The following is a 19,438-nucleotide window of genomic DNA, read 5'->3' on the forward strand; positions in this document are numbered from 1 at the left end:
TACCTAGTGTGAAGAATCTTCACAAACAACCCAAGAATCGCTGGAAATTAGCCAAAGGCATGGAGCCCTCTTGAAGGTGGGGTTGTGTACCCCCCTCCCGTGTCCAGGCAGCACAGAGAATGTCCAAAGGCCACTGTCCAGCCTGCTTCACATGCGCCCAGTGCAGGGCTCAGGGCTTTCTCTTACAGCCCCCAGCCTGTCCATGGGGGCTGCTCATCCCTGCGTGACAAGTGCCACTTCTTAGCGCTTCTCCAAGCCACGGGGCTTCCAAGCTCAGACTTGTTCCCAGCCTTTGGCAGATCACCAGCTCAAAGCCCCAAACCTCTCAGTGTCGTCAGCGTCCTTCACCTCCCCCCAAGTCTGATTTAACATCATAAAAGTTGAACCATTACCTCCCAGACACAAATAACCAAATCCCTGTAGCGGAGTCCGTTGGGGCACCCTGGGGCTCATGGAATCTGGGCTGGGAGAAGCTGTCACTGGTCTGACTCAGCGTGGGGCAACCTGGGGCCGTCCCCATGCCGACATCTTGGGGCCTCTGGGAGTACGAACGTGCAGTGAACAGTTTCCGGGTCCGGGCAGTGCACTTGGACGAGGTGGGGGAGCCTGAATCACGAGCCACACGGAGAGAGGTGAGGAAGGTAGAGACCTGCCACCCAAGGGATTCCAGGAGGACTGTCATGGGAAGACCACGGGGAAGAGTATGGGGATGGCCAGCAGCAAGCCCTGAAAAGATTAGTCACCAGCTGTGCACCCGGGACTGGGCCCTTACCCTCTCTGAGCCTCAGTTTCCTCAACTATGTAAGGGGAGGGATGGCCATGCTGCACTTCCGCACTGGGCCTGAGAGATGGCACGGAAGGTGGGTGCAGCTGGTGGCAGCAGTTAGCGACCCCTGAGGGCTGGCCCTGGGCATGGATGACCTCAACAAATCCCCACAGCGTGGGAGGTATGCCCTGGTGTTCTGCCCATTTTACAGATGAGGAAACCAAGGCTCAGAGAGGTCGAATGACTTCCTGGAGTGACACAGCTCTGGGTGGCTCTGGCTCCACCCCAAGAATCTAAATGCAGCCACCTAGACTTGGGTCTCTCAGTGAGTACACCGAAGTGTGACAGAAACTCGTAGGCCAAGCTGCTTGATAGAACTTTCTAGACTAAAACAACTCTACCAGTGTGGTCTAGTAGAACCTTCTGAAACAATAGAAATATTCTAGATGTCCGCTGTCTAGTATGGTCAGTCAGTCACCACTAGCCCCCTATAGCTGTTGAGTCCTTAGAATGCACCTTGTAAGACTGAGGACCTGAATTTTTAACTTTAGTGAGTTTGGATCAATTTAAGTGTGACTCGTGGTGGCTGTATACAATAGTGCAGGTCTCTAAGGTCACTGCAAGTGAATTGAGCAGCCTCCAGTTCTTTAACACGACCCCCCACCCCACCCCAGACAGGCCAGGTTAAAGCATCTGGAAGGACAGCTGCCAGCCGGCAGGGACCGTGCAGTCTCCGAAAGCCTGTGCGGCCAGGTGTGCATGCTCGCCCACTGTGGTGGGATGAACCTCAGGTCAGCGGGCAGAAGCTGCTGGAGCACGCGCAGGGCTGTCAGTGCCAGAGCTTCTCGCGCACGGATCCCGGGGGCGGCACCCAACAGGGGCAGCTTTGGGCAAGGGGGTCACAGCATGGGGTGAGTGTAGCCTCACATTGCCTCGCGCTCACCCCGGGCTCCTGGACGGACCACCTTGCGTCTCCAAGCCCACTCTGTCCGTCACAAAGCTCAGGTGACGGGCACGGCCCTCCTCTGTGGGGTTCTGGGGACTGACTTGGATTCTTCGTGCCAAGCGGGAAGCCCACCCTGGCACCTCCTCCGGCCTCGAGGAGGGCAGCTCACGGCCTGGAAGGAAAATCGCCAGTACAGCGACGACTTTCTAAAACCCCAAACACGAAGGTTGCAGCAACCAGGGCAGAAAGATCCTTCTCCCTTATGCAGCTCCCATCCTCCTTCTAAACGGCCGCTCAGAGACTTCCAGGAAGATTAAGCTGAAATTTCGCTTTTCCAGCATCTGCTGCTAGAGGAGAGAGTGTTGCTATGGAAACAGCATCTGGCCTCGTCACTTGAGTTTTAGGGGTAAGGAAACAGATAACAAAAATATAGCAAAATCCCAAACCCCTGCCTCCTTTGCTTTGTTTGGCTCATGTGATGTGCACAGGGGTCAAGAGACGGCAGTGTTTCCAAACTCACTGGACAATCCGTTTAGGATTTCTTTACGGTTGTTGAATATTCTGCGCATCGAGGCTGGCTTTGATGGTTCTGCTGCCAAAAGGCAACATCAGACATCTGGCAACAGACAAGCCCAGTGGCAAGGAGAGGTGAAAAGCCCTCCACTTCCTGCACGCTTCCTGAGGGACCTCAGGCAGGCGCGGGGGCGGACCTTGGTACCCAGGGCCTGGGGTCCTTGAGAGGAGAGAAGGCCCCCCGGCCCCAGGCCACCAGCTTTTGCTTCCAGCAGGGCCCTCGAAGGGTCCTATAGGGAGTTCCCATCGCTCTCGGTTTCCTGCAGGTGCCTAAAGCAGCATCACACCCTGGGGCGCTGGAAACAAGAGAAATGGCTTCTCTCCCAGCTCCGGAGGCCAGGAACCCCAAATCCAGGTGTGGGCAGGGCCACACTCCCTCTGAAGGCTTCAGGGGAAGATCTGTCCTTGCCTCTTGCAGCTGCTGGCCTGGCCCCCATCCTCAGCACCCCTGGGCCCGTGGCCACCTCCCTCCAGCCTCTGCCTCCGTCCTCTCGTGGCTGCCTCCCTGTGTCCCTGCCTCTTCTCCAACGTAAGGGCAGCCACCCTGTGGGATTAAAGTTCGCCTTGGTCCAAGATGACCTCATGGTAATCTGATGCCATCTGCAGAGAACCTACTTCCAAGTAAGAGCACGTGAGCAGGTTCTGGGGTTAGGGTTGAGCCTGCCTTTTAGGGGATACAGTTGAACCCACAGCACCACCCTCGTGCTGAAATTCAATAACTGCATATCCACGCACATGTGAAATACTTGGTCAAATCATTCAGGGAAGCCCCCTGCGTGCCAGGCTCTGTGCCAGCTGCCAAGAGGACTGAGACACAGGTGTCCTTGTGGAGCCATCAGAAGTGGGGGACAGAGAACTGCCAGGAGTTCCCGCAGCTCAGGGCAGGTAGTGCAATAAGGGAGATGCAAGGCAGCGAGAGCACAGAGGGGAACCCCTCACCTCGCCTCAGGCCAGGAGAGAGGAGGCCCAGGGAGGCTTCCTGGGGAAGGTGGCCTCCGAGTGGAATTCTGAGGACTGAGTCACAGCATGTGAAGAGGGAGCAGTGGTGGCCCCCACAGCACGGACCTGACAGGCGCTCAGCCTGGCCACAGCAGGTGCCCACGACCACACACCTTGGTGAAAGGTCGGGACTCGTTAGCAGAAAGGAGCTGGGACTCAATCCCAAGGGCAAACAGGGCCCGGAGGGTGTTCGGCAGTGTGGTCCCACTGCGCTGGGGGACAAGCCCCAGCTGCTGGGTAGGCCCAGGGCTGTCTCGGGGCTGAGACAGCAAGAGGCCAGGGGGAAGCTGTGGCTGAGACCCAAGGGAGGTGGCCCGTGGGCTGGGGGCACTGGCCTTGGTCGATGGCAGCCTAGCAGGCTGCAGCTGGGGCTGCAGGAGAGCTGGGAGAGCCCAGGCGGGGTGGGGGGAGCCCTTACGGAGTCCAGCAGGGGCAGGACACAGTTTGAGTATTCTGCTTCCTGAGACAAATACCAATCAATGGGTTGGCCTAAACAATGGGAACTTATTGGCTCATGGTTTTGAAGCCAGGAGAAGTCCAAAACCGAGATGCCAGCAAGGCGATGTATCTCCCAGGAGCCAGTGGCATTCCAGGGCTGGCTGCCAGGGATCCGTGGTCCTTGGCTTTTGTGTCACATGGCCATGTACAGGCACATGGCAGCCTCCTGGCTTCTTGGTTCCATCAACTTCCAACTCCTGGCAGCTCCTGTGGCTTCTCTGTCTGTGGCCTTCCCTATGAGGCCTCCGGCAATGGGATTCACACCCACCCTGAGCCCGCTGGGCTGCACCCTCACTGAAGTAGCCTCATCAGAGGAAAGGGCTCATTCACCACTGGCTCACACCCACAGGAATGGGTTAGGGTGAAGAGCTCGTTTTTATGGGGCACCCAGTTCCACACAGTTGGAAACAATGCAAAGGTACCTTCCCCCTGCACCTTAAAGGAGGGGCACTGGAGGGGCCGGGGCACCTGCACCCAGTTTTCTTTCCAGGTGTGGGTGGGGGTCCTAGAGGGGGGGGGCAGGCAAGGAGGGGGCAGGGACCAGGCCCTGGGCAGAGTCTTAGAGAAAGAATCAGAACACTTAGACAGCTCTTCCTGCTGCTTGTCCCTTCTGAGCGTGTCCATGGACGCTCTTTAGGGCCATTTCTTCATATCCATCACAGAACACGGACACATTGGAGAGCCCAGAGAAGAAAACATGTAGGCCCACAGTCCCACCACCCAGAGAAGCCACAGGTGACGTTGTGTGTGTGTGTCCATTGCCCCCTCTTGCATGGACTCGCCTTCCTTTCCGTGCACACGGACCCAGGGTCATGGGATGCTAAAGGCTATTCTTACCACCAAATATAGTGCATCTCTGAGGACAGTGTCTGCCACTCATAGTTTATGAGTCACCACTTGCCGAGTAAATAGATGAAGAGAGGAGCATTACCCCTCATTGATACTCTTCTGCAGTATTATTTTTACGACAGTTTTATAGCCACGTAACACTCTGCTACACGAGCGTGCTGCCGTTTTTTAACTGCTCCTCCTGCCAGGTTTTCTGCTGTACTAGATGGATGCTCTGGTGGTGAGTTCTTTGACCCTATATCAGCGGTCAAGGGTGAAAGGGCAGCCACACCTTCAACACTCGATACAAATTTACGAAATTACTGTGGAAAAGGACACACCAATGTTCACCAGCAGCACAGGGACGTCTGCACCCGCTGACCCCGTTCTCACCAACACTCAGCCAAATAGTTGCTCCCAATTATATTTTTAGAACTAGACATTTATATTTTGTAGTGTAAACCTGAACTTCTCTGCAGTAAAGACGAGTTACAGTTGTAGTTTTTTTCAAATCACCACGGGCCAACCAGAAAAATGAATAGGTAAAAGAAAATACAGAGTATAAGCCCCCAGTGTTTTATTATTAGACTTAACAGGCAAAATTGTTCTATCCAACCATGCTGAGAGTTTGTCCAAGCTCCTTCTCAACATGTACAGCTGTCAGACCGTGAGCCCCGAGCCATGGACCACACGGGGGTGCACAGAGGAGATGCTGCAACCCTAAATCCCATCACAGGTGCAGTCGAGCACAATGACAGTGGCTGTGTTTGCGTTTCTAACCCCATGCGGCAAGCCAGGAAGAGGACGTCCTCCCCTTTGGCGTGCTCTGCTGAGCTGCAGGCACTGTGCAGAGGCATCTTCCTGGGTCCAGGATGCTGCTTCAGACCCCAACTTCCTCTCTCACTGGCCATGAGTGCCTCATGTGGGGGCGAACCCCAGTCCCCAGAGCAGCCCCCACTGGAAATTGTGCTTTTGTGAAATGAAAACATGCAACACTCCTGGGGCAAAACTCAGGAGGTCATGGTGTGTGAACAGCAGTGACTGCCCAACTATAATGGCCAGGTCCCCAGGTGTTCACATGCATGCACACACATGCACACATGCATGCACACATAGCACACATGTGCACACAACATGCGTGGACATACAACACATGCACACAACCTGTGCACATGCTCACCTACACATACACGTGCATGTATATTCATGGATGCATATGTGTGCACTCAGGCAAGCATGCATGCACACAGGCTGGGGAACACATCTGCACACATATGCACTTGCACACAGGCACACTCAATACCTGCATACACCCCATGCACTTACACACACTCACCCACCTGCACACATGCATATGCAAGTGCACACATCACACATGCTGATACCCACATGAGCACATAAGTATCCATGCACACACACAAACACACACACACATGCCCATTTGTAGCTGCTCAGCCGTCAGCTCCTGGCTTCTGAGCGATGACTACATTGAGAGCACCCCCTGTCCTGGTGTTGCACTTTGCCCCCAAGGAGTGTAATTTTACTCTCCCCACTTCAAAGAGGCAGAAACAGGTTCAGGAAATCCTCCGCTGCCTGGGGAACATGGGTTTGGCATGGTCCAGCCTTCCAGGCTACAAACTCATGCCTCGCATCTCCAGAGGAGGGAACCCTCATCCCCAAATGAAGTCCCAAAGCCCATCCTCTCCAAGAGTGTAGTTGGTTTGTCTGCCTGTTTGTTTTCACTGATTTACCACAGAACCAACACACTTAACAGTGGGAGGAGCACCAGTGCGGGAGGCAGACGAGGGAGGCCGAGGAAGCCCCGAGATCCCTGAGCCTGCCCCAGCCGCGGGTGGAGCTCCAGGAGCAGGACGCAGGAGGGGTGTCCGCTGCAGAGACCACTCCTCACTCACCTCCTCCCTTGCCAGCTCCTGACGACCACACCACCCCAGCTGCCCTGCCCTCGTCCTCTCACCCGTGCACGGCGTGGCTTTAACCAGGTGCTTGCAAACACCTCGTCTGGCCCTCCCATCTTGTGATTCAAGGACACCACCACGGTTAATCAAGGTCTCAGGAGCCAGAGGGGCAGAGAGGGCAAGGGGAGGGGGTATGGGGCAGGGGCCTGCAGCACAAGCTCAGTGGGTCCAGGGCTAGTGCGGGGAGCAGGCTTCTGCCACCCAAGGGTCACTTTGACTGAGAGACTCCCCATCTGCAGGTGTCACTGCACAACGGCTGAGCAAACACAGCAGTCTCTCTCTCCCACTCTCTCTTTCTCCTTCTCTCTCTCTCTCTCTCCCTCTCTCCCCGTCAGGCTGAGACACCACCCACCAAGAGCAAGTGGCCTGGGAAAAGGGCCCAGCCATTTCCACAAGCATGTCCTGCAGTGTCACCACCATCCGACAGTCTGAAGATGGGGAAAACAAAGCGAGAGTTCCCCAGAGCCACCCTGAGGAGCCCTGTAGACGACCCCTGCCTAAAAGTCAGGGTCAAGGCAATGCAGCCAGAGGCCCTATAACCAGTGAGCTCTGGGGCTGAGAATAGCCACCTTTCATTACCTGCTCTCCACGGTGCACCCAGCACCTTTCATTTCCTGCTTTCCACGGTGCACCCAGCACCTGCTCAGTGCTGAGGTCCATCCCTCCATTCCGCAGACTGGGAGGGACAGTCCAAAGCCCAGAGCCTGCCAAAGGCTAGCCCAGGACTTGTAAAGAATGCCTGCTACTTAATAACAGAGAAGCAAATGACCCGGCCAGAAATGGGCGAAAGACTCGAAGAGACACTCTACAGAGAAAATGTAAGAATGGTCAATACGCATGAAAATGCCCTGCATCATGGGGGAACTCCGAAAAGAGCCACTGGAGCTGCCAAGACTGGAATGGCTGGGATGTGCAGTGGGACCCCCTGGGGTGTGTGGCTGGAGCAACGGGAATCTCCGCCCTTACAGGTGGGCGCACAAAGCGGTACAGCCGCTCTGGAAGTCAGATTGGAGGTTTCTTTTCTGCTAAATACATACTCCACGTATGACCCAGCAATTCCACTCCCAGCTGTCTACCCAAGAGCAAGGAGTATATGTTCACAGAAAGTTCGATGCGTGAAAGTTCGTCGCAGGCTTATTCATGATAGCCAAAAATTCAGTATTGAGGGGGTGGATCCCCCAACGGGAGATGGCTTTTGCAGCCTGAAGCTGCACACACAGGCCATTGAGGAAGGGTGGGGAGGCACGAGGGCAGCCCCTGGAGAGGCATCTTTCCTGCCTCCAACAGATTGGCATGGACGTGAGTGCGACCTCTCCTGGCCCAGCCTGGGGCAACCTTCCAACACCATCCCAGCAGCTGCCTGGAAGGCTCTGAGGGCTGTTTATGCCGAGACAGGGTCTTCCCCGTGCAGGAAAACCTGCAGCATCACTTCTGGCGCCAAGCTCCCTTGCGCACTGCTGAACAGTCAAAGTCACTCATCTTGGACTAGTACATACCAATATTTTCTCAACCATTTGTTCTGTGACGTGGAACAAACACCCACGATCTGTTTTGCAACTACTGGATCCCACCTTCCTGGGCCTAGTTTCCCAGCCATAAAATGGGCAGATTGAGCCAAGGGTCTCCAAGGTCCTCCCTTCCAGCCCTGCTGTGCAGGATTGCCCCCTCCCCAGACCACTAGAATGGGGCAGTTCCAGCCAGGTGTTCCCAGCCTGGTGACCCCAGCCAGATGCCACCAGCCAAGTGCCCCCAGCCAGGTGGTCCCAGCCAAGTGCCTCCAGCCAGTGCCCCCAGCCAGGTGCTCCCAGCCAAGTGCCCCCAGCCAAGTGCCCCCAGCCAGATGCCACCAGCCAGGTGCCCTCAGCCAGGTGGTCCCAGCCAAGTGCCCCCAGCCAGTGCCCCCAGCCAGGTGCTCCCAGCCAAGTGCCCCCAGCCAGATGCCACCAGCCAGGTGCCCTCAGCCAGGTGCTCCCAGCCAAGTGCCCCCAGCCAGATGCCACCAGCCAGGTGTTCCCAGCCTGGTGACCCCAGCCAGATGCCACCAGCCAAGTGCCCCCAGCCAGGTGGTCCCAGCCAAGTGCCTCCAGCCAGTGCCCCCAGCCAGGTGCTCCCAGCCAAGTGCCCCCAGCCAGGTGCTTCCAGCCAGGTAGACCCCAGCCAATGCTCCCAGCCAGGTGGTCCCAGCCAGCCCCATTCCAGAGAGGAGCTTCTCATTGCTTGTCTTCCACCAATCAACCTCAGCAGCGGAAGCTGGCACAAGTGTCTCGGCCAGAAACGTCTGCCTCTCTCACATCAGCACTCATTTAACACGCTCTCTGACTGTTCAGAAATGACTTTGGCTTTAATTGAACTGCCTCATCAAAATCTCGTTGCTATATTTAATCTGGAATTAAATTGTTTGATGTCTGAGGTCTGGTGTGAGCGCTTCTGGAAAGATTGATTTTTTTTTCTTTTATGAGGCCAGCACGACTAATTGTTGCAATTGTTGTTTTCTAGGTTAAGCAGGAGGAAAAAATCTGAAGCAAATAACCCAATCCTGCCCATGCCCTGACCTGACTGTTGAGGAGCCCAAATCCATACACAACGGAAGAGGGTGGACTCAGAAGCTGCACCTGTGATGTCCTGAAACTTGAAAGCACACACAAACTTACGGCGTACTAAAACCAACGTGGGTAAGAAATCGATGCCAATTATCAAGTTTCTGCCACTCAGCCCCCAATGATAAATGACAGGATTCCTTGGAGGTTTTCTCCTTTAAAATAAGTGCAGTGTTAACTTGCACAGGAGAAGGTGCCCTGGGAGGAAGAAGCTGGCCTGGGGACCACAGGACGCGGTCCCTCTGCGACCCCGCAGCCTTGGCCTGGCCGTAAACCTTCCACAGCCCTTTGGACACGGAAACCACAGCCCCCTCGTGGCTCATGCGCTCTAAAGGCCTCCTGCCCACACTGACCCCCCGACCCCCACTGTACCCCAAGCCACGGCTGCAGGCAGCCGGCTCCCGCCAGTCCTCGGCAGGGTGGCCTGTGGCCTGTCTGCTACCTCGGGGTCCAGCACGGGTCTGCCCAAGCCAGTGACCTCTGTGCCATCTGGTGGGAGGAGCCACAGCTTCTCCAGGGAGGTCTGGGCCCCTCCCTGCTTGTCCCCCCTCGGGTGCCCCCTCAGCCCTGGGCCCCTGTCTCCAATCGTCTGTGCTGACAACCCACAGGAATTTACTAGCAACAGGAATTTGCTGGCTCAGAGTCCGAGGTGCGAAAGCTGGGGTCCCCCCGGGTCGGCAGCGTTCTGGCTGCCCCCCGCCCTTGGTTCCTTTCCTGTCCCATCCCATCGTGGTGTCCTCTCCTTTCTCTTTGACCTCGCCGCTGTGGGCTTTTCTCTATGAGGCCTTGATCAATAGGATTAAGAGACATCCTGATTCGATTGACCGTATCTTAATTAAAAACAGTATCTTCAAAAGGTCCATTTTACAATGGGTTCACACCCACAGGAATGAGATTTAAATTAAGAACAAGTTTTTTCTGGGGCACAGAGTTGAACTGACCATATCCACCATTTAGAGTTTCTTTGCATCTTACTGCTACTCTTTCGCCATCATTAATATTTTTTTACATTGAACATCTCCCTGTAACCTCTTTATCTCCCAGCTGGACTCGATCTGCTACAAAAACAACCAGCAAGTATTCATTAAGCACTTACTGCATGCACAGTCTATGGTGGGTAGGGTGGGGAAAGTTCATCCAGGGAAAACCGGGTGGGGGTACGAACGCAAGTGAGACTAAATCCGGTCCCCTCTTCTAAGAAGCTGCTGTTTACAAGGAGCTGGAACAACTAGTCTGTGTGAGGCCACCCTGCCAGGTGTTCCTCAGGTCCTGCCCAAAGCCCTGCAACCTCAGCGTGGCCTCCTCTGAGGTGTCCCTCTAGGGGTGTGGGACTCGGGGCCCCAGAGCAGTCCTCCCCAGGTAAGGGGAATGCCCTCTAGGCAAGGACAAGCTGATGGCCACCTGTGGCGCTGCTCAGAGCCTTGACTGGCGAGCACGCTGGGTGGTCCCCAAGGAAAAGTCCTCTGGGCATCACTCAAACCTCTTTGGCTGCAAAGCAGTTTTCCTTAGGTTCCCCCCACCCTGAGCATCTCCCAGACCACAATACCACAGAGGACCCAATGAAGGGGGAAAAGCAGCATGCAGACCGTGAAGCACATCATTAAAGAGGGAGGGAGGGGACGGTGTGGGGGGAGGGGAGGGAGGGGAAGGAGGGGAGGGGAAGGAACCCTGGAGAGAGCATCATCAGAGGAGGCCATGCAGAGGACCTGTGACATCCAGAAAACAAGTTGCCTGCTTCCAGTAGACAGGCGAGGGACAGGCAGAGAGGAGACATCACCATTCCACAAGGGAGCAGCTGGAAAGAAAATAGGGGTCAGTGTCCCAAACAAGTCCTGAAGCCTGTAGGACAAACACCATGAGATTTCAAGGTCTGAGAACCACTTATGGTTGAGTTTTGTCCTCCAGGCCTGGTGGAGCGGCAGCCCTTCCCTTCCAGGCGCTTGTCCAGAGGCCAAACTCTCCCCGAACACTGGAGTGAAGGGCCCACCCGGCCTGAGCACTGGGGCGGTGGCAGGTCCTAGCACCCCACCATCTCCAGGCATTGCAGTGGCAGCCCTCTCCCCAAGCCACAGGGCACAAGGACAGCCACCTCAGAGCACAGGGCAGACCTGCCCTTTCAGTGCATGGGTGGGCCTGCTCGCTGGACGGAGATGTCTTCAGTTCAGACCTCAGCTTCCACAGTTCCGCCCTTGAAGTCCTTCTTCTTTCAAAGTGGCCCTTCTCTGTCCCCTTCAGTCCAGTCTGGCAGTGGTTCTGCTCATGCAAATTCCACAAAACCATATTGGTTTTGCATGTAGTTCACAGGGGTCCAAATCACACATCTCTTCAGAGCTCTCTGGGCATTTTCTCTCCAGTACTTTGCAATTCTTCCAGCTTCTACCCATGATCCAGGGCCAAAGCCGTTTCCCCATTTTGGGCATTGCAATAGTAGCACCCCACTCCTGGTACCAAAATCTGTTTTAGTTCCCTTGCTGCTCAACCAAATACCATGGGTTGGCTTAAACACTGGGAGTTTAATGGCTCACAGTTTTGAGGGTAAGAAAACGTCCGAATCAAGGCATCACCACGATGACACCCGAAGACTGGCGTGTTGGGGCTGGCTGCCCGTGACCCGTGGTCCCCAGCTCCCCTGTCACATGGCAGTGCACATGGCGGTCTCGCCTGGACTCTCCCTTCTTTACCAGGTCCACTGACCTTCAGCTTTTTGCTTCCCATAGCTATCTCTGTTTTCCTGTCTGAATTTCATTCTGCTTATAAATGACTCAGTAAAAGGATTAAGAACCATCTCAATTGAGGTAAGCCACACTTTAACTTATATAAACACATCTGAAAGTCCTACTTACAATGGTTCACACCCAACAGGAACAGATTAAGTTTAAGTGCATTTTTCTGGGATACACAACTCCAAATCAACACAACCCCTGAGCAGTGTAAACTGCCATATCAAATCTGCGAATGCCACTGCCTCTTCTCCTTTCCAGCACAATGGTCAGACTCCTGTAGGAGGACCCTGGCACAGAGCCTGGCCTTGGGGACGGTCATTCTCCTCCTTCCCAGGGAAAGGAGCGCACACTTCATCTCCAGCGTGCAGCTCTCACCCCAGATCCACCTCCAGCACAGGGCAGCCACTGAATATCAGCTAATCCTAGCTCCAGGAGTCAAGGCCACTGAGACCCCCAGGTCCCGCAGATAGGGAGACCAAAATCCAGTGGTGGGAAGGGGCTGGCCAAGGCCACACAAGCAGCCATGGCCCTGGAGCCAGCATGGCTCTTCACCCCCGCAGGCCTCTCCTTTGGCCCCTAGCAGTGCCCTGGAGTGACCTAGATTCACAGGGTGGCCAAAGGTCTTAAGAGCTTAAGGATGAAGGCAGGCTGGAGAGAAGAAATAGGTCACAGAGCATGGCCTCTTCTCCCTCAGGGAGGATCCTGGAATGCAGTGGGGGGAGGGGAGGGGGCTCCTCTCACCCCACCCCCATGCCTAGAGCAGGCTCCTGCAAGAAGAGTATACTCGGAAAAACCCTGGGAAAAAGTGGATGAGTCCTGCTCTTTTAATATCTAATGAAGTTAATTTCTGGATTGGAGCTTTCTTATTTCTTATCCAATTATTCAAGATGGGAGGGGAGGTGGGAGGAAGGAAAGAGGGAGGGAAAAACCAAGCTGTGGGCTTTGTCTTCCAATCCCACAGTTTCTCACTCTGCCCCTTGGGTGTTTCCCATTTCTCCTCTCCTGGGCAACTCTGGGCAGGGGACTCTGGGTCAGAAGGTGGAGGCCCAAGGTCACCATTTAAGCGCCTCCTGCCTGGAGGGGGGCACCATCCATGAGGGGCCAAAGGGAGCCCCCACGATCCCCGGGATCCTGAGTGTGACTCCTCCCTCCCACCTGTGCACACCTGAGGGCAGCCTGCACCTGCAGACAGGTGAAGGCCAGGAGCACACCTGATCCCACGTCTGGGCTTGGCCTCCAATGACCTTCCCCAGGCTCCCCGGAGCATCTCCATCCTCGCCCTGGGCACTAAGCATCTCACCCTGGCCTGGGGGCAGCGCCAGTAGGGGCCGAGAAGGGATCCAGGCCCTTGCTGAAGAAGGGGTGGGGGGTCATGACCAGAAACCCCTTGGGGAAGGCACGGGGACCAGGCATGGAATTGCAGGGTAGTTGTTCTCTTCCATAGGACCCTGCAATGGTGGATACAAGACATTATACATTTGTCAAGAACCCATGTAACGTACAAAGGAAGAGTAAGTCCTAATGCAAACTGTGGATGGCCCCTGGTTAATGACATTGGCTCCATATTGATGCATCAGTCGGAACAAATAGACCGCACAAATGCATGGTGTTAATAATAAGAGAACTGTTGGGGGGGCTGAGAACAGTGATGGTTATTTGGAACTTTCTGTACTATCTGCTCAATTGTGCTGTAAATCTAAAAGTGTACTAAAAATACATTTTATTAATTACTAAAAAAACTTAAAACCTGTGGGGAAGGCAGGGGGAAGGGAGCTGAGAAGAAGGAGGGCTTCCTGGGGGGCAGCTGAGACCCCTGTGCAGGCACCTGGCCCCTACATTCACCTGGACGTCTGCCCCCACATTCACCTGGACGTCTGCCCCCATATTCACCTGGACGTCTGCCCCCACGCTCACTCACCCTTGCCTCCCCCGACCTCAGGCACCTCCAGCCTGAGCCTAGTCAGGCTGCGTAGCCCCACCAGGCTTTCTGATCTCCCCCTCCCCTTGACCCACCCCCATATGTCTCTAACGCCTCTCCCCCTATCCTGGAAATCCCACCACCACCACATCCCCCAGGCCTCAACTTCGAGGTCATACCTTTTCCTGACTGCCTGCACGGGTGGTGCTGAGACTGTCACGGGGGTCATGAAGGGGGTGGCCGGGGGGCTTTGTCTGTGCTGGTTTGAAAGGATTTATGTACCCAAGAAAAGCCATGTTGTAATCTTAATCCCATTTTGCAAAAGCAACAGTTTCTTCTAATCCTTATTCAGTGCTGTATGTTGGAAATTTTGGTTAGCTTATCTCCATGGAGATGTGATTCAATCAAGTGGGGGTATTGAGCTTGATTAGGTGGAGACATGTCTCCACCCATTCCAGGTGGGTCTTGATTGGTTTTGTCGGAGTCCTTTAAAAGAGGAAGCACTTTGGAAAAAGCTAGAGAACAAGAGAGAAAGCCATGAGATTCTGAGAGAGCAGAGAATGCCACAGAACCACGAAGCAGAGAGTCCACCAGTCAGCATTTTTTTGGAGATGAAGAAGGAAAGCACCTCCTGGAGAGCTTCATGAAACAAGAGGCCTGGAGAGAAAGCCAGCAGATGACGCCATGTTCACCATGTGCCTTTCCAGAGGAAAGAGAAACCCTGACCGTGTTTGCCATCTGACTTTCCACTTGAGAGAGAAACCCTGAACTTCATCAGACTTCTTGAACCAAGGTATCTTTCCCTGGATGCCTTAGATGGGACATTTCTATAGGCTTGTTTTAATGGGACATTTTCTTGGTCTTAGAACTGTAAACTAGCAACTTATTAAATTCCTCTTTTTAAAAGCCATCCCATTTCTGGTATATTGCATTCCAGCAGCTAGCAAACAAGAACACCCTCTTAGTGGTGTATCCCAGGGACCAGGCACAGCTGCAGACCCTCCTCTGGCCCGGCCCAGCGATGCTACTGTGTGAGGTCCCCCCACACCCTCCATGGGTAATGGTGGGTCATTGAGTTCAGGGTTGGGACACTGCCACCCCTCCCAATCCAAAGGACCCCGTCAGTGTCCCCATCAGTCAGTGCCAGACTCTGTTCTCCTTCACAGCACACTTCATTGTTGAAAATCAGCCGAGTTTTCAAGTATCCTTGCTCCAGGGTACCTATTCTATGAGGGTAGATAGTGGCTGGCTGTGCTTTCACACCTGCATTCCCAGCAGCTGGAACAGCCCTGCCTGCAGTAGGACTGCTCCATAAGTACTGAGGAATGGGTGACTGGGTGAGTGGGGAGCCTACTGGGGACCAAGCTCTGGGCTGGGCACATGGGGCCCCTCCTCAAAGAGGAGTGGGTTTCTTTGGGGCCATAACAAAGATGCACATAGATCATGAGGAAGCTCAGGAGGTGTTTCTCCGCCTGCTCTGGAAAGTCTTCCCTGACTGCCCACACTGCAAGGCTTGAGCTGGGGCTCGTAGGAAGGATAAGAGTCTGCCAGGCAGAGGAAGGCTTCCAAGTCATTGGGGGGAAAAATGAAGCATCCCCTCTCCTCCATAACTTCAGAAGAAGCAAAAACCACTCCAAACTCAAGTCCAGTTCTCTGTGCTGATTGACATGGGATCAGAAAAGAAAAGGGAGGGGCGTCATTCATTCATCCATCTGCTAAATATGTGCTGGGTATCAACCAGCCCTTCAGCACCTGGGTGGCCAGCAGTGAGCAGCCTGGATGGCTCCTATGGACAGTCAAGGACAAATAATTACCTGTGGTTGAGGTGGGGAGGGGCAGGGTGCCAGGGCAGACTGGGGCATCTTAAGCTGGGGTCAGAAGAGGCCTGGGAAGGGCAGCTCACTCACTGGCCCTGCCACCAAGTGGGGGTACTGTCAGTCAGAGGGACCACCCTGCAGCAAAGCCCCAGGACAGCCTGCCCTCCTGAGAGCCAGAGCACCCAGGCACGGGAGAGAGGGCCCTGGGCCCGGCCTGCAGGATGGGTGTTGGTACCACATCACGGAGGGAGAAAGGGGAGCAGAAGCATGAAAGGGCTGGAGGCTCTGAACCTGGGCCCCACAGGGTGCAGGGCAGACCCCAGGGAGGTGCTCCCACTCCATCCCAGGGGAGGCAGTGCTCGGATGCAGGAGACCCAGGGCTGGCTCCCTGCTGCCTTCTGGCTCCCTCTTCCCTCGTGTCTGCAAAAGAGGACTCTGTCATTCCTGTTGGGGCCAGGTCAGGGCTGTGAGCAAGGTCAGGGCTGTGCATCCCCAACAGGGAGAGACAGAGAGCACTGGGCAGGAAGTTCTGCCTCCCAGCCTCCAACTGTGGGGAGCACAGAACGGGGTGAGATGAAAGCTCTGGTCTCGGGATGCAGGTCCCAAACAAGCCAGCACATGCTGGTGGGAGGCTAAGAAATAAAACATGAACATCTGGGGCCTGAGCAAAATTGCCAGCCAAAGTTCTCCTTTGGAAGGTGGAAAACCAGTAATGCTGCCAGGTCTCTCTCCAGACCCTGGGGTGATTCTTCAATTCTGACCCAGCCAGAGGCACAGGGAGGCCCTGGGGGCCGGGCCCAGCTTGGACTTCTTCCTCCACCACCTCCCCCCTCCGCATGCCTTCCCTACCTCTCCTCCCCCACAGCTGAGCTTTCGAGAAGCGGCCACTGCAAGCAGGCAGACCCTGGGGCCCGGGTGTGGGGTCAGAGGCTCCCACGCCCCCGGGGCAGAGCAGGACCTAGAAGACCCGGCTGCAGCCTGGTGGGCTCAGGGGGCCTCTGAGAGCCTGGTCTCTTCCCCGAGATCCGCCAGCACTGCGACCTCAAAGCAGTCACCCCCTTCTCAGGCTGGCCCTCCCTTCGGGGGTTACACAAGGTCGTGTGGAATCAGCCAAGTCTCTGCTGCCTTCTCCCTCCCCAAAATGTTCTTACCTAAATTCACCTGTATTCTTACCTGCATACACCCCCTTGCCTCCTTCCCACTCCTCCTGGAAGACTTTACCTCCAGGTGATAGGAGGGCGAGGGTACTGGGGGTCCTGACATTTTCATACCCCATGGGCAAGGTGGCCAGGTCAGGACCTTGCAAACAGCCAGAAGTCCACGGTCAACGGAGACCCAGGCGGGCAGCATTAGCCAACCCCGAACAAGAGCTGTCCCACCTGGAGGGAGGTGAGGGGGACACTGGGTCAAGCAAGCACAGCACTTTCTCATTTCCTGCCATTACCGGAGTGTCAGTCCTGCCCTGTCCCTCCCCCTCGACCCTGTCAGACTGGCTTGCTCCCAAGTCCTGACCTGCCTGCTGAGAGCCCCCCAGAGCTGCCCAGGGCCTCCAGAGGCCTTTTGAGGCATCAGGACCCCATTGCCTCCTCCTGGCCGCCGAGCCTGGCCCAGCTCCACCATGGGGAACCTCTGAGTTGTGTGGCCACAAATGACTCTCCCCCAGGCAGGGGGCAGGCAGTCCCTGGCCAGGACACCAGGCTGTCCTCGGGCTTGACCTGAAGCCGGCACTTGGGGTTTGCCAGGAGCTGTTCCTTCTCTGGACTGGGTGGGAGCTGCTGCTCGGACCCTGTGGGCAGGTGAGGGTCTCTGGAGGCCACTCAGCAATGGGGTTCAAAGCCATAAAACCAGACCGTCCTGGCCCCAGCAGGTGCTCTTACAGGAAGGTAGGGCTTAGGGAAATCGTCCGACAAGGACACGGAGGTTCACACCGCCAGCATTGAGGAAAAAAGGCTGAGCCTCGTCTGGAGGGGGTTGATTGAGCTCATTAAGTTCCAGCCACAGGGAGGATCCAAGACTCCAGCACAAGTGGTTTTATAGCCGGAGGTTGTCGCTGTGGGAGAATGGCCAGCATGTGGCTTGTATGGGGACAAGCGGGTGACCGAGTTCACTGTACAAAATGACACTGTACAAAATAAAAGATGATATATGCTAGATGAAAAGATTACAGATGTATACCCACACAAACCAAGAAGGCTACCGCTGAAATAGAAGGGATGGTGAGCTTCCAAGTGATTTCTTTCTGGCAGATAATGTTTTACTTTCTACTATTTCAGTAGAGAACATATAATCTTTGAGGGAAAGAAAAGGTAAAGTACTTCTGAGCATTCATGCTCACAGACACTCACACGCCCACTCCCAATCCAGAAAATTCTCCTGGGGTTTCACTCCAGAGGGTGGTTTTCTAAGAACAGCTTAAGGTGTGGTTGCAAAGCACTGGTCATCAAGGATGTGCTGGCCAGAAACGTGGGCAGGACCCTGTCTGGGCAGCAGCTGTCCACCTGCAGGCCCACCTGTGCACATCTGCAGGCCCACCTGTGCATACCTGTGCGCACCTGCAGGATCACCTGTGCATACCTGTGCACACCTGTAGGCTCACCTGCCAGGAGATGCCCAAGCACATGGGCTCGCTCACCCTTGGACTCCAGTTAAGTGTGTCCTGAACACAAGTCCAGGCCCCTAGGGAGCAGCAGGGAACAGTCAAATACTATGAATTGTGAGGAACTTAAAACTGAACAGGGTTCAGAACACTCCATCTTAAACTAAGAGAAAAAAGGAAAGAAAACCATGGGCCCAAGTGCTTGGTGCAGGCAGCCCAAAGGGGGGATGTGCATGGTCAGAAACTCATACGTGTGGAAATTAACCAAGACCACCTAAGTGAGCACAGACAGGTTATTTGGTGGACACTGCAGTGACAAGGGAGTCCCCTACCATCACGTGCACGTGGCAGAGACTAGAAGGCAGGCAGGGACATGGGAAAGCTCTAGGGTGGACAAAGCAAAGCCTTGCAGGGCCCTGCTGGGAGGCTGGGGAGACACAGGGCAGTGTGTGTGATGGGTTTGGGGACCATGCTTGGCTTTCTCCTGGGTTGGCTTGGTCCCAGATTGGAAGCTGGGTCCAGATGATAGAAACTGTCCCTTGCTAAGCCCTGGCTATTTGGGGCTGATTGCCACAAGGATGTGAGGGTTTGACTTCCCTGGATGTTTGCCATGGGCAGCTCCTGGACCACTGGCTACAGGTCAGGGTTGGGGTTCCCCAGTAATCATCTATGTGTCCTAATGCATTTGAAGCTACACTAGCTGTGGTTAGCGGTGGCGGCCCCTGCCTCCTTTACAACACTTTAAAGGAGCACCCATGACGTTGAGCCGCATGACGTTGTGGGCGGGGCGGGGGAACACCCTACGCCTAGCTCCTGGGCCCACCCCTCCGCATGTACCCCCGTGGCCGTTCACACACGCATACACACGCACGCACACACACACTCCAAACCCCATGAGGACGGCAGAGCTGTCTCTACACACCCTGGGTGGGGCTGGCGTCGTGGGCGTGGCCTGAGGGCGCAGTGGGCGTGGCAGCTGCGAAGCTGGATACCCTCCGCCCTGCTCCTGCTCCTCCAAGAACCCGGGTCCGGGAGGCGAGATGGCGCCCCCCTCACAACCACTGAGCATTAACGGGAGTAGCCCCTCAGGGGCCTTCTGCTTTTGCCTTCGGGCAAGAAAGCTACGATAGAGTTCTCCAGGAAATATGGGGATCCTCCCTGCTGGGTGCTTTGGGTGGGGGTTGTTGACGGGGACCCTCCC

This window comes from Tamandua tetradactyla, chromosome 2, assembly GCF_023851605.1.
Source record: "Tamandua tetradactyla isolate mTamTet1 chromosome 2, mTamTet1.pri, whole genome shotgun sequence".
Classification (NCBI taxonomy): Eukaryota; Metazoa; Chordata; class Mammalia; order Pilosa; family Myrmecophagidae; genus Tamandua; species Tamandua tetradactyla.